The 15,230-nt window shown below is 34.5% G+C and overlaps 1 protein-coding gene across 5 annotated transcripts in view; it reads right to left on the bottom strand.

Annotated features, from left to right (window-relative positions):
- QKI (QKI, KH domain containing RNA binding) overlaps positions 1-15,230 on the bottom strand; it is a 158,939-nt gene that overhangs the window by 102,086 nt on the left and 41,623 nt on the right. The gene's annotated exons all lie outside the window — the stretch shown is intronic.

The raw sequence follows: 15,230 nt of genomic DNA, 5'->3' as shown, positions 1-15,230 counted from the left end.
ACCATCTTATTCGCAAATGTTCCAATGATTTACTATACCTTCAATTTGCAAGGCTAGTTACTTATCACTGGAAAAAAGCCAAAACAAGTTATTCTTAAAGTCTATTTTAACTTAAGGAAACCAAGAAAAGTCTTAGCTTATATGTTCCTCAGATACAATAAGTAGTTCAGTACAAACATTTTACACACAGTAACTTGAAACAAGCATAAAACCACTTGAGGTACTGGAGACAAAATATAACATATGAAGCCTTAATAAGTTAAAATCGTATGCTTTTAGTTAGGTACTTTAATATTCAAATATAGAAAACAAAACTTGTAGAATAATATTACAGATAGGTAGCTTTGAGATTACTTTCTCAGATATTCAATCTGAGTCATTTTTTAGGAGAATAGAAATAACTTAAATGGGCAATTTACCCTACATTACACTGAATATGTTTACTAGCAGTAACATTTTCCAATATTTATTCAATTAATGTATCTTGACCGAATTCCCATTTTAACAATGACAACTTCATCACAAAGGTAGCTTCAGTGTTTTGTTTGGTCTCAATTTTGGTGGGTTTTTTTGGTCATTGTTGTGGTTTGTTTGTTTAAACAAGAACAGTTGTAGTGATGTGTATTTATATGGATATATATAAACAAATACAGACAGACATACTTTTAAGACAACTAACATGCACACCTAAATTATTTTTTTTCTTTACTCAAAATGACCATGAATAAATTTGCCACCAACAGTAAGACAACAACAGGAATTGATTAAATACATGGTCTTTCAGTTCACATTGATAGCACCGCCCCCCCCAAATTTTTTCAGTCAAAATATTGTCCTGAAATGCTTCAAACTATTGACACTACCTCATCCAGTATAGAAGCTGACACCACTAGACTTTTGATAGGTGGTGATTAGGGAAATCAAAAGTCTCTTTTTCCATGAATAGAAAACCTCAGATATATTTCATGCCTTATTAAGTATTTCCAGTGATTCAACACCATGTTCATCACAAAAGAAAACAGCTACACAGCTTTTGTTGAAGAAAAGCAGTAGTACGAACCACTACCAAATAAAAACAAGTGCACCATATACACAGCCTACTCAGCGACCACACCACAGGTTAAGTGAAAATAAAGAATTAAAAGTTGACATACACAGCCACTTGTACACATTTAAGGAATCAAGTGAGAAAAGTATAATGTTTCAAGAATAAAATAATTCTGAAATTGTTCATTAACTGCATCAGCCTGTATTTTGAGGATTACATATGTTCTAGTAGAATTTGGCAATTGTTTTGCATAGTTAAGAACAACAGGCTACGTGATGAGATTTTAGAGGGGGAGGCGGCTGACAAAGCAGATGGTATTATCATTGTCAATACAGTAAACATAGACAATAGTAACCACATACAGAAGTCAATTTTTACTTACAAACTAACTTCAGGTAACTGTTAAGACTGCAAGAGACAACAGTGAAGTTGTTTCCTGAAGTCTCTTCCAAAAACACCTACTGGTAATAAAAGAGAGGCTGCAGACAACAATGCATGAGAAACATTCCCTCCATCCCTTAATACAGCATGCTAAGTGAAATAACCAAATAAATGCCAAAGTACACACGTAGTGAATACCAGCATGACACATATAATCTGCTTATGTCAAATATATCCACTTAGATTTGCTGGGTGTATCTGACATATGCCATTCTAATACTATAATCAAAGCTGAGAACTATCGAACCATTTAAACCATGAAGTGAAGTAGTACATTAGAAATGCTGTGCTGTAAGAACTTACCCATTTAAGTTATCATGAGAGAATATCTTCATCACTTAAACACAAAAATAAAACCACTAAAGTATTAAAGAACAAAACACAGAATATCAACCCTCAGAAAGTCAGGAACCATCACAATTGCAGTTAGGTACTTTTGTCCCAGATAAACAAAACAAAAACCTCTAGCACATCATTTGAAATACCTTTGAGATTACTCCAAGTGTAAGAAACTTAGTCCCTGATAAAATGGTACAGCTAAAAATATTTAAAGTAGCTCAAGTTCTCCAAAATTTGAGTTGTCACAAAGGAAACAGCAAAATCTTTATCACTGGTGAAGAAAGGAGATGATAAGATTTTTCTTCTTTTCAGTTTATTAAATGGCCAAGCATCATTTTCAGTGCATATGTAATTCACTGTGACTCGCTCCATCTTTACTTAGTTCATTTTATACTTTTCTATCATAGATTATGGGGATTTTTTTTGGTTCCTAATTCAGTTACCATAAGCAGTTTTCAAGATCAAAGCCAGATAGTAACTCATCTTGTTACAGACAAGAACTGATAATTATTGTGGGAGTAAGACAAGCTTAGTCTAGTTCAAAAATTTCTGTAAGTAAAATATTTATTAATGCAAAAATAAAGGATATGAACATAATTGTAATATATTACTAAAACATTATTTTTGCAGCAGGAGAACAAAGTTAACATTCGAGGGTTTGAAGTCTGTGATATACAAAAATATCAGCATGTAGAGGAATATGAAAATAACACATTAGTGCAGAGGTTTTGCATATTACACGCCTCAGACGCTACAATGAAAAAGTCAGCTGCTAACAAATAGTAAATGAGTTCTCTCCATAGAAATACCTGCGGCTACCACTCTTTCCCAGATCTACATTTAGCCTAGGTATTACACAGTGCAGTTTCTGTAGCAGTAACATTTTAAGTTCCTCTAAATTAGATTAAAAAAAAAAAATTAAGCACAACTCCTTAAGTCAATTGCAACATTATAGATTCTATGGGATCTCTGGAAAGGAGAAACATCTCCAGGAAGTTTTTCAAGCTCACTAGTGAGCACTATTTGGGGCAGGGAAGAACACCTTAAACCTTGGTTATGTGTACTGGGATATTTATGTTGCATGGCATGCATGAGTCAGTCTTCCTCCATGCTGTTTAACCTCTATGTCACCTCATCTAGAGAGCTAGTAAAATGGCACCAGTACAATTCAGACACTGAATAGTTAACATGATGTTCAGAATTGAAATCTCTTGGATGAAAACGCACATGTGTAAGCCAGTTGGCTGACCAAAACTGAGCATAATATTTAGCATTTGTTGGTCAGTTAGTAAACACACCATGCCAATAAACAGACTGCACACAGTCTTTTAATAAGGAACGTGGATACAGATCTATGTTGTCCAGTAAGGCTTTAATAATAAGACAGTAAAGAATCACTGATGAACAGTAACATCCTGTTCTCTCTGAGAGATTAAGAACTGCAGCCTTCCCTCTTGGACATCAGCAATACATGATTTCAAGGATGGATTACCATAATAAACAGTTTGGTCTACCTTAAGAACTGCTCATTTATTATCACTGTTTCTTACTAGTGAAGTTCTCTGAGTAACATTAAAACAGGTGGTATAATAAATAAGAACTTTTAGGATTTGTTAGTACTAAAAATTAGGATTTTTCTCTATTTAGATTTTTCATTTTCAATTTTAAAAAGTAATTCTATTAGTTACAAGAATCAGAAGTATTACATTTTCCAAAGGGTAACCCTGAGCCCTACTCCACTAAAAAGTTCTCTTTGCTAGTATCTATATTCCAGCAACATAACATTATTTAACAAATATAAAGCTGTTTCAAATTGTGTTCTTGAGTACGACAAAACAAACAGCATACCATGTTAATTTCAGATAAAAAAACCTGAAGTTGTTCTATTTGGGCAAGAGATTTTAATAAATATATTCCTTACTACAAAAAACCCTAAACTGTTTTTATGAAGCAGTACTGTACAGTTAAAGCCCCAAGACAGCACAGGAACAATAAAAATATCAACTTACTCCATTTAAAGACACAACCGTTCTGCAAAGTTACTTTTATTGCTAGAGTTGGCTTGCCAATTACCAGATTATTTATATTAGTTTCTGAGCAGAATATCAGCCACTGCTGATCATTCAAAAAAGTTCAGAATCTTTTTCTCATTGCTGCAGCTGTAAATTAGACAAGCCAGATTATGTGACTTAGTCAGCAGACTGCATCCTAATGCTTAAAATGTTCCTTTAAAAAAAAAAAAGCAAAAAATAAAATGCATTTAAAAGTATAGCAGGGATTTAGAATGAATTACTAAATCCTTTAAATCCACATTATTCACCTCTAATAACCTCTGCTGAAGGCTTTGAGAGCTTGTTTAACTGACAAACAGTTTTACAAACCCCATCTAAATACAATGGATCAGACCTATTTTAAAAAAAAAAAAAAAAAAAAAAAAAAAAATATCAAGCTAGCTTTCCAGGTCATTTCAATAATGGTAATAGAGCTCTTCTTTATTAAAGAAAAAAAAAAATCCCAGAGCACAGATTTTTTTTTTTTTTTCCTTAAGGTAACACACTGAAGTATACTACCTTTTCCTCCAAATTCTTAACTTGCATTTTATAAGAGCACCTGAATAAATGATCAAGCATTCAGATTAAATACTTGGTATTTCGTTTTAGATTTCAATTTTTTTAATAAAACGTTATCATGATAGCTAGAAATCTATCTAAATAACAACTAAATTTTAGCACAAAAATTCTAATGCACATGACAGAACAGCCGCAGTAGTACCTCAGACTAGTTAACTGAATGCGTTACAACTGGTCAGAGAAGTCAATGTACAGTTTCCTTTGTTATCTGTTTGAACTGTCTCTCTATCAGAACTTGTTATCAAAATGCAGCCATAAGAATTCAGAATATAATAATTCATGTGCATCCAAAAAAAATCAAAATCTTCAAAATATATTTCTATTCTTGTCTAGTAGTGTACCAACATAACTTTCATCGATACATTCAACCACAAAACATAACACAGTCTTCCCAGAAAACCTATTTTCAGCTCCTCCAGGCAGAAGATTCCACCTTATTTTTAAAACACAATGCATACATGTATTATCAAAAGTGCAAAACAAAAAAAAATTATGTTAACACAAAGAAAGTAACTTGAATTTCAAGGGCACTATTTTGCCAGATTAGCTGCTAAAGAGCTAACATAATCTATTCACAAATTTTTTTACTAATTTGAAGGTCATTCTATCTAACAGCATACCAAAACATCAAATATACTAACCTACTGCATTTGAAGAATTACCACATCTAACCAATATTCAATTGTTTCCTAAAAATTAACCTAAAACTTAAACAATTTAATTTAAAATTATGCAATAACTAAAGAGTTTTACTGTCCCAGGATTGCATAAGCATTTTTTTCCTTTCTCTGTAGCAAAATTACACCTCCATCATTTAACTTCGTCATTTGATAACATAATGTTCAGAGGGAAGCTAGAAATCAATCCAAACAAAAAGGAAGACCTGCTCTTTTTGTGTGTGAAAATGATATACTGCCACCATTTTTATTGTCAAAGAGTCAAGAAATGTTAAAAGACTGCAGAAGCTGCACTGCTTAAGTTGCTTTAAACAGAAGCAGCGGAAGCCAGATAAATGGACTACAAAGTTTGAGAGAAGTCATTTAAGAATAATGCTTAAATTACTGATCTCTAACACAAAACTAGAAAAGCTGTGTGCTTCTGTATTTACTGTACAGAATTAAATAAGCACTTGGAAAACAAAGCTAATAGTATAAATAATCAGCACTTGCATTAGATAGCTAAAAGTAATAAAGGCAAGTTTATTAAATTAGCTACAATTTTGGTGATATTCTGATATTTTTGTATAACGTATCACATAGGTAATATTTGCGTTGACCCAAAAAGCTTACAGAATTGAAAATCGAGATCCATAAAGGACTGCTCTGCTAACATGAAAGGTAACCAGCACTTCATAAATGGTATCATGTACTAAACACAACAGAAGATTTTCAGATTACTATATAGCTCCACAGCCATAAATCTCTCTATACAGAGGTATATAAAAAAAGTAAATCTGACTTAACACAATACATCAAATTCCCTGAGCAAAGCAGCTCAAAATCTCTGTAATCTTGTTTACTCAAGGCCTGAAAACCACATCTGGTACATCAGCATGCTACATATAGTCCACCTGAACTTTCACATACCTATTTTAGTATTCTCTGTAGAAGAAATAAACACATACAAAGACAATAAATTAATGCAACACCATCTCAAACTGACATTATCAAAAACTATTCTGATAGTACCACTGTAACAAGGAGAAGCTGTTCCTATCATGGGAAGAAAAAAAAAAAAAATTACAATGCTTTTAACCAGGGGTGTCAAACCCATTTTCACTGGAGGCCACATCAGCCTTGCGGTTGCCTTCAAAGGGCCGAATGTAATTTTAGGACTCTATAAATATAGGAGTAGTTACATTTATACAGTCCTAAAATTACATTCGGCCCTTTGAAGGCAACTGCAAGGCTGACGTGGCGCCCAGTGAAAATAAGTTTGACACCCCGGCTCTTAACATTAAGACAAATGAGATTTATGTATCATTGTTGCAGTCTTCTAAAAGCTGTCACTAAGCTCCTGGGTTGCACCACCCTTCTACCAACACTCCAACAAACTTTAAGGAACAGAACACATCAGCTCCTCCTAAGAGGAGGAGATCTGGAATTTCCTGATCTCTTCTCACCATGTCAGATTATGCTGCTGCACAAGGAGCCCATTCACATTTAAGAACAAAAAATGGCAAAGTTCTCTCCACTAATGGGTTTTAGGCTGGAGTAGTTAACAACTCTTTAGCCCACAGCTTCTCTCAGGGAAAGGCTAGGCCCATTCCTTCTCACCCATTAAACCCAGGGCAGCACCACCTCTGGGATGCCCCCCCACCACAGACAATGATACAGACATGAAAGAGAGGACAGAAAGGCTTGTGCATCACTAGTTTGCCTGTTGAGGAGCCAAAAATGAAGTTCTTGAGAAGAAACAATAGAAATGTCAATCAACAAGCAGCAGCAAACAATATCAAGCAGGATTAATCCTCCAACTAAGGCACTGGACTCATTTCAAGCTTATATTCCAACAGCCTTTACTGCATGTAACTATTGATGTAGTTATAAGTTACATATATAATATGAGGCTTTTAAGCGATTTAACACTGTTTTCAAGCATTAACTTCCATTTTGAAAATGCATCAAATACAAAACCACAGTTAAATCACATGGTAATTTTCTACAACTCTAATAAGGGGGTGGATTAACATGTATACAGTTGATAACATTCGAGCACATTCATGCCTTCATCTATTATAAAAATATTCTTCTTCTAAATACAGTATTAAATTGCAAGCTACTTATACAAGTATCAAAATGATTCTGAAGAGTCCCATTAAAGAGCAAGAAAACATCGAGAGAATGTTCATGTAAAATTACCTAACGAACTGCTTGAATCAAAAGTAAAAAAGTTAATTTTTAAAGTATCTTTCTTCAGACAGCAAATGAGGCATTAATTTCTTTTTGCACTGAACAAGTCATAGCAAATTGCAAAGTTTTAGACTAGTTTTATAAAACTATTTATATAAAATTAAGAATTTTGTTACTAATAAAAGCACTCTCTCAAAGTTTGTCCTTCCAAACTCTTTAACCTTCTCTGTCATTAGTGCTGACTGATAAGCCACCAGCTGTTTTTTTCTTCCTCGTGCTACAATGCATTCTCTTCCTTTTTAAGGCTAGTACACCCAAGCAACAAACAGCAGGACTTAAGCCAGCTGCTAGAATGACACAGACCTATATATTTAGCTTCCATCTCATTTACTGCCATCTCTCAGTGTCAACCATTTAATGTCGCGTTTGCTCCACTCTGCTGATGTTCCTCGCAGAGCTGCCAATGCTGGGGGCTGGCGCAGCAGCCAGGAGGTACAAGAACACACAACAAAGCAGAGACCTTATCAGTGAGCAGAGACAAAAGCCATGCCTTGTCAAACATATTCAAGTGAAATGCATTTGGGGTTTAGGGTTCCCCCCAATTTCTGATCTCATTTTCACTGTTTATAGATTGTGTAGTAGTTTAAATAAATATTAACATTGGATCTTTAGAGAAACAGCAATTTGTTTAATCAGCGTTACTGTATCTTCACCTAATAGGACAGAAATCCTCCCATTTGTACTATATTAATTTGCACTATTGGCTTCACTTCTGCTTTTTCAACGCTTTTCTTACACACTAACATAAACTGTGCACAAAAGCCACATTTGCTTTCCATTTAAGATTGTTTTAAACATTAACCCTTTTCCTCATGCCACACGTTTAAATAAAATCTTAATACGGTAGTTTCAATTCTATTTCAAGTAACTATAAAGTTATCAAGTAACTATAAAATAATACCCCTCAAAATGAATTTTATGCTACATGTTCTGTTCATGTAAAAACACTAATCTAATTACTGTCATATTTTGAAAATAATTGGATTTTAAATTACTTAGAATTATCAGTTTAAGCGAGAGAGCTGTAAAGATAGACAAATTAACAATTTCACGGGTTTAAAATAGGAATCTCTGTTATCATTAGAGGACCATTTGCAATGATTTAAAGGCCCACAGTACAGTTTGGTAGTTCCCTCCTTCAAGTGGTCATAAAAACCTTTAAACAGTAATTGAAAGATTGTTAACAGAAACTCTTTCAAGAAATCAGATCCCGTGAACAATCTAATAGCACGCATGCTTAAGTGAGATAGTGAATAATCTGTTTCATCCTATTCACTAAGATGAGGTTCTCAGAACAGTAACATCAGTTTCAATAACACCAGGAGACAAGTAAAAATTGTTCAATTCCATGCTCTACTTGGGAATCGTGACACATTTATCTAGAGAATTAACAAGTTGTGCTGTGTGTAAATCGGTCTCCAAAACCTAATTGCAGGTTCCAGCAGTGCCCTCTAAGCCTCACAGTTTACATCATTAAACTCATATTCCAATCACAAAAGATCCTCAGGATATACAGTCCAACAGCTAATTTCCATAATAATACCTTTTAATTAGATGTGACTACATGTGACATTACTCAAGGCACTTAAAGTTGGCAATTTTGCTGTAGACTACTTCCAATTCTCAGTAATTAGAAGTGAGAAACACATGTTTAAATTAGAGCACCATTGCAGAAGGTGATCCTGTTATTACAAACACTTTGCAGAAATACAAATTCTTATACTTCAGGGACACCGTTCCCTTTTTTAAAATTATCAAACAAATGCAGTCACTTTTCTTCCGCAAAAAAGGAAGAGCTGACCAAGCAGAAACAGGTTTTGAGGTGATATTTATGTTTATACAAAGGGCACGTGCATAGTAACCACTTCATCTTATTAGTTACTGGAACTTTAGACAAAATTCTGCATCCCTTTCAGGCAATAAGTTTTATGCTGTATTATTCAGTGCTTTATGATTCTAAGTTCCAAAACAAAAAATTTATTAGTCACCTTGAAAGGTGGGAGGAAACACAGAGATTGCACACTCTGAAACCAGAAGACCTTCAAGCTGTATTATATAAATACTAATTACTATTTTTTCCTCCACAACAGCACTCGCTTTGACAAGCTAAAAAAAAAAAAAAATAGTAGTACAGCCCTACTCCAAACAACAGACCAACTAAACCCGTGATAAAAATGCATGGCATTGTTTTGTGGATAAAAGGTAGGTATTTCCAATGACAGCTGTAATGAAAGTTTACATATTCGACCAAGATATTTGGGGAAAAAATGCATTTTATGAAAATTTTGAAGTGAGTGATAAATTAGGGTATTTAACCTTCCTAAACATAAACATGCTTTCCACCCATGTGTCTGATTTTAATTACCTAATTTAGCTGACTAAATTGTAATTCATAATCGTACATAACATTAGTTAATTTTTGCTTTGCTCCTTTACTTTTACACACATTCAAGTATTGCAATCTGATTCACAGAATTAAAACTCTATAGTAGAAACAAAATCTGATTTACATTATGAGTTCATGGGGGAGTGTGTAATTATGTCCAATTATTGCTTCTAAAAAACAAAACAAACTAAAAAAAACAAACACAAAAAACCCCACCACACACCAAAAAAACTCTAAACAAACACAACACCACACCGCATAAATAGGTTTCTCATTGTTGACCATATTTGAAGTGAAAAATTGAACAATTCCATTCACCTTCTGAAAAAGCTGTTGCAAAAGTGTTCAATATACATATACACCTGCTGGAATCAGAAACTTTGCAAAATTCGAGCACAGAACTGCAGGAGAACAGCAGAAGATCTCAAATTACAGCCCTTTGAACATCTCCTTTAGTGCTTTACGGTCTAATCCACCTTGTTTGCTTTAAATTACTTCTGCTAAAAGCTGTTACATTACCAAACCTCAAGTCTGGCCTCTATCTGTAACAAGGTAATACACAAAAAGACAAATGAGGCAAAACTGAAAAGCATCCAAAACACCTTAAAAAACCCAACTGGTCAGGAGCATTTAAGGGTACAAGTCTCACAACATATGCACTATAGAGTTAGGTGCTTCAGCCAGTATCGAGCAGTACAGAGAAGCAGTATTATAGTCCAGTATTACAATAATAACACCACCTTTGCATATCAAATCATATTGACTCTATTATCTTACACATTTAATATTACAACACTACTAAAGTAGCAGCATATCAACAAGTACTATATTCAGGCTTCACATCTAAGTAGCTTTAGTCTTTTACCCAGGGACTTGGAACGTGAGGAGAGAGACATTCTGTGCTGGCTGCCACCACAGTCACTGCAACAGAACTACCTCATATTTACCACGGGAAAAAAAGGCATAAGTTATCATAAAGCTTGGAGATGCACTTCAGGTTCACATGACAATCTACCTGTCCATGGTAACATATATCTCTATATCCTAAGTTATCTTCCAGCCCTATTTATGCTACAAAGGCAGAGCTCCAGGTCTTCTGTTCAGCTTGCCCATCCACTGACTCCCCAAAGAAACTGAAATCCTTCAGAAAGGCTCACAAGCCATTGTTTACATCTTTCCAGGTCTCAGGGATAATGTTTGCACTTGTAGAAGGAAAAAAAATTCAAAATATTATTTTGGCCAGATTAAGTTGAAAAAAAAAAAATCTAGAGACCACATCCCAAGAAATACTATTTTAGTATTTGTGTTGAGTGACAGCAACTTTGCTTTACTTTTAATGCAAGCGACATTCACTTTAAAACAATAGTAATCAAACACAGTCAAATGGCTTCAAACTATACAATTCAAACCATTAGGTTAAACAGTATGACCCAGAAGCTGAATATATTATTTTGAATAGCGCATTAATTATCATCAATACTTAAGATACACTAACAAGATAAACTGGTCATTTCCACTAATCACGATAGTAAATTTGGAACAGCAATAGAGACACATCCATTTCAGGCAGCATTCACATTTTAGACCACCTGTACTTGGCAGGGAAAAAAAAAAAAATCTGAGAAACTGCTGCATATTTAAGGCAACTTTAAATCATAATTCAGTTGATGATCTTCCAGAGAAAGCAGTCCCTGTATCATTGACAACAGGGCAAAGCCCCCAGTGTCCTTTGACACTACAGATCATAATGTTTGTAACTAGAATGGACTTGATTTTTTAGGACAGTATGTTCTGATTGTTTATAAACCATATAGCTGAAAGATATTGATCAAGCTTATGTCAATACTCTAAAGAAACAGAAGCTTCTAAAAAAACATTAATCAACCTAAGCAACTTAAAATTAAGTGTTGAGTGGATGATTGTACACCATTAGGACAGGTGCACGAGCCTTCCAGGAAGACAGGAGGATACTATGCTCTATAATAAGAGACAACTAAAGTAAGTGCAAGTAAGGTGTAAAAAGGAAGAGGCTGCTCAACCACCAGAATTATTTTTCTTAAAATATTGAGTGTATATGAAAGAAAAACAATGCATACAATTTAAAGAGGTGTAGCAAATTTCCAAAGGAATCAATCAGTGCCTTCACAGAATTCAACTATTCTATTTTACACTGGTCTTAATAAGAAAGAGAAAATAACCATATAAAAGCTTAGAATTGTGAATTAATATCATGCCAAAGTAACTGAAATGAAACAACTGTGTACAACCACTGTTCTTACTGGCTTTAAAAAATAGCAGAAACTAATGAAATAAATTGAGTAAATCCATACAACAATAGATGAATACCTATTAGCTACACAATCTCAGAATCAGCTACACAGAGGTATCTATAAAGGTTGCATTTGTGTTTTATTCTAAATCCAATGTTCAATGCTAAGGCAGGCAAACAACAGTTCCTAAGCTATGAATCAAAGCACAGAAGAAGGAAAGATCTAAACAGAATTTTTACTCCCCAAGCTGGTATTTGTGTACAATCTTCCTTTCAACAAGAATCACGGAAAAAGACCAAGTGACCAACATCTGCAAAGAAAATGCATAGAGCAATACTGTTCTTTTAAATTATGGATCAAATTCACATCAGAAATGAATGCTATAAATGCAACTTTACACTGAAGACTTTTCCTTGACAAGTGCTATGAACTTGAAACAGTATTAATGAGTTAAGAACTTCAGAAACAGCAGAACCTAAAAACAGCACACGTCTTCAAAACACTAGTCCATATTCTTGCTTAAAAGGCAACTTTTTTTTTTTAAATTAATATGCACTCCCAAGGCTTATGGTTAGACTTATTTTAGTGATAAACAATAGATCTCTTAGTATTGAGGACACGTAGGCTGATTTTTACCTGAGTGTATGACTTAGGAGAGATTCAAGGAAAATATCAGGCTGACATTTTTACTGGTACTCAAAATTACTTTTAACAGCAATGCAGGATGAGGCTCCGTGCCTTCTTATCCCAGAAAAACACAGCGCAAGCTAATTAGTGAAGCCCTGCATTTCACTGATCTACCTATATGAAGTTACAGAACTCATGCTGTCCTCTGATAAGAAAGTATTGAATTACTTTTGCAAGGGCAACTCCATAAAAATCTGAGGGTACAAACAGTAACACCTAATCTACAGAGCTACTAAAAAGGAAGAAATATCTAATATTCTTGTTGAAAGGTTTCTGACCACAAGGTATGGAGAGGAAAAAGAGGGAAAAGGAAGATATCATAGTATTGTAATTGCCAGGTTAAGTTTTGGGGGAAAGTATGGCACCTCAGTGTTTTAGGTCTCCTTTGTCAATTATAATAACCAAAGGAAAAAAATTTAAAAACTTTTATAATTCTCTTCTGTATTTCTGACCTCCTTATAACATTGTACTTCTCAGCTATAAACCCCATCCTTGAGGAGTCAACTTAAGCTCTCTGTTCTTGACTTCAAATAACCGAGTGCATCTACTAGGGATTCTGACACCTAAAGAGTAATTTGTAAATCCGTGTATGTATTTGAAACACAGCTCTATCTTGCTGTGTTAGGTAGGGTTTTAGCCCTTACTGATGTATTTCCATGTTCACTGCAATCCCCAATCCTAGTTAAAGTACACAGGATGTTAATTCACAAAAACTAGCAGCAATTTCAGCAGGTGTACCCAAGTGCACCTGACCCATTCACAATAGCAAGCAAAAAGTCATGTCGAAGCACCTCCTCCTCTCCATATAAAACCCCCTTTACTACAGTAAACACTTGAAAGAACAGATTGAACAATAAAACAATGAAAACCAGAATCAATATTCCACAAATCTCTCTGCCTCACAATTGACCTTTCATCATTTGTATTTGCACACAACTATTCAGTACTTAATCTTGCAAGGGCCACTACACAAAAAGTAGAAGTTCTGAGGGAAACAGTTCAGCAAAAGGAAGCATAAACAAACTGATACAACACAGTAGTACATGATCAACTATATACCCAAATACTTTTGTAGTCCATGAACTTAAGAAATTTATGTGCATAACATGCAGAATTTTAAAACAGAAGAGGGTATTAAGAAAACAGCTCTGATCTAATAGACTGCCCACTGGAAGCCTAACTCTGCAGAGACAATTACAATCGAGAAGCAAGCCATCATGAAAGGCTCCGTGTGAGCAAAACCAAGCATGATACATGTTAACTATTAACTTGTTCTTCAAAAAGTTCAGTTGGACATACCCTTAGCAATCTCAAATTCTGTAATTCCCAAAGTTAACCATTTTTAGTAAAATTAATTTATTCCAACTGAAATTTAGGTATTTCATTCCCAGAAAAACAACAGGCACATACAAACTAACTGTTTAGACTGATTTTCTAGCCTACAATTCTCCTTCAGCATTTGGCTTCCCCACACACACACACTTCTCTTCATCCACAGTATACAGAAGTCGCCCAAATGTTTAGCACTAGGCGTTAATGTCATATTAGAGGGCTCCTACCCTCATGAGTTGGACCTGTATAGTGACTAAACAAGAAAAATAACTCACTACTTTCTACTAGAAGTGTCATATATGTCAATTTGAAGAAGTTACTAATACAAGCATCACCATAACAAAATGGTATCGTAACAAATATGTTCAATTTGCGTATCAGTACCAGATGCAACCCATTTCTCTTCCTAGATTTCCAGATTTACTTTGAATAATATCAAGGAAAATAGCCTTAGCCCTAGCCAAAGCAAGTGCTATTTACTTGGTATTTATTTGTCTTACCTCTAGCCTGCCTTTTTTTTTTAATCCACATAAACAAAACAGAACATCTACAAATAGTTAAAGAGCATAATTTGAAAGTAAAAATGAAACAGGAGTAAGAATATGAACAGATAAATGACTAGGTAATCACCTGTCTAACTTAATTGCACTCAATGCTTGAAGGGTTAAATGGGGAAGAAATAACTCTCGCAAGGATGAGATATGGACCAAGTTCATTGCTACTGCTGAACTGACCTTGAGCCTGCAAGATGACTATCAGAGACTGAAGGATTGAAGATAGAATTTTTATCTCCAATGTCTTCCATCCTTTTGCCTCCCAGGACAAACATGTTCTGGAGATTTGACAGGCATATTTCTGAATAAAATTATGACAAAGTATGCCATCTTTCAGCAAGGTACCATCAAAAATTGTAAGCTACTGTTTACCAGGGCTCAAAAGAAACTTAGCTTGCAAAAGGTGAATCAGATGGTTAGTAATGGAAGGCTATACAATAAAGCATTGGACAGAAAAGGTAAAAAAAGCTTCATACAAATATTAATGTATGTCTCTGTTTTATTAGCATCTAAACAAAGGGGACCCTTCTCAATGAATCCATTGCCTTACCATTTGCAAACAGAGTGCATAAAGCGTCTCACAAATAAAGAAAGTTCAAACTCAAAAGTAACTTTTTTTCCTCCCACTACT

Source organism: Caloenas nicobarica, chromosome 3, assembly GCF_036013445.1.
Source record: "Caloenas nicobarica isolate bCalNic1 chromosome 3, bCalNic1.hap1, whole genome shotgun sequence".
NCBI classification, from domain to species: Eukaryota; Metazoa; Chordata; class Aves; order Columbiformes; family Columbidae; genus Caloenas; species Caloenas nicobarica.
Note: the sequence above shows the minus strand (reverse complement) of the source record. Positions and strands in the feature narration are given on the sequence as shown.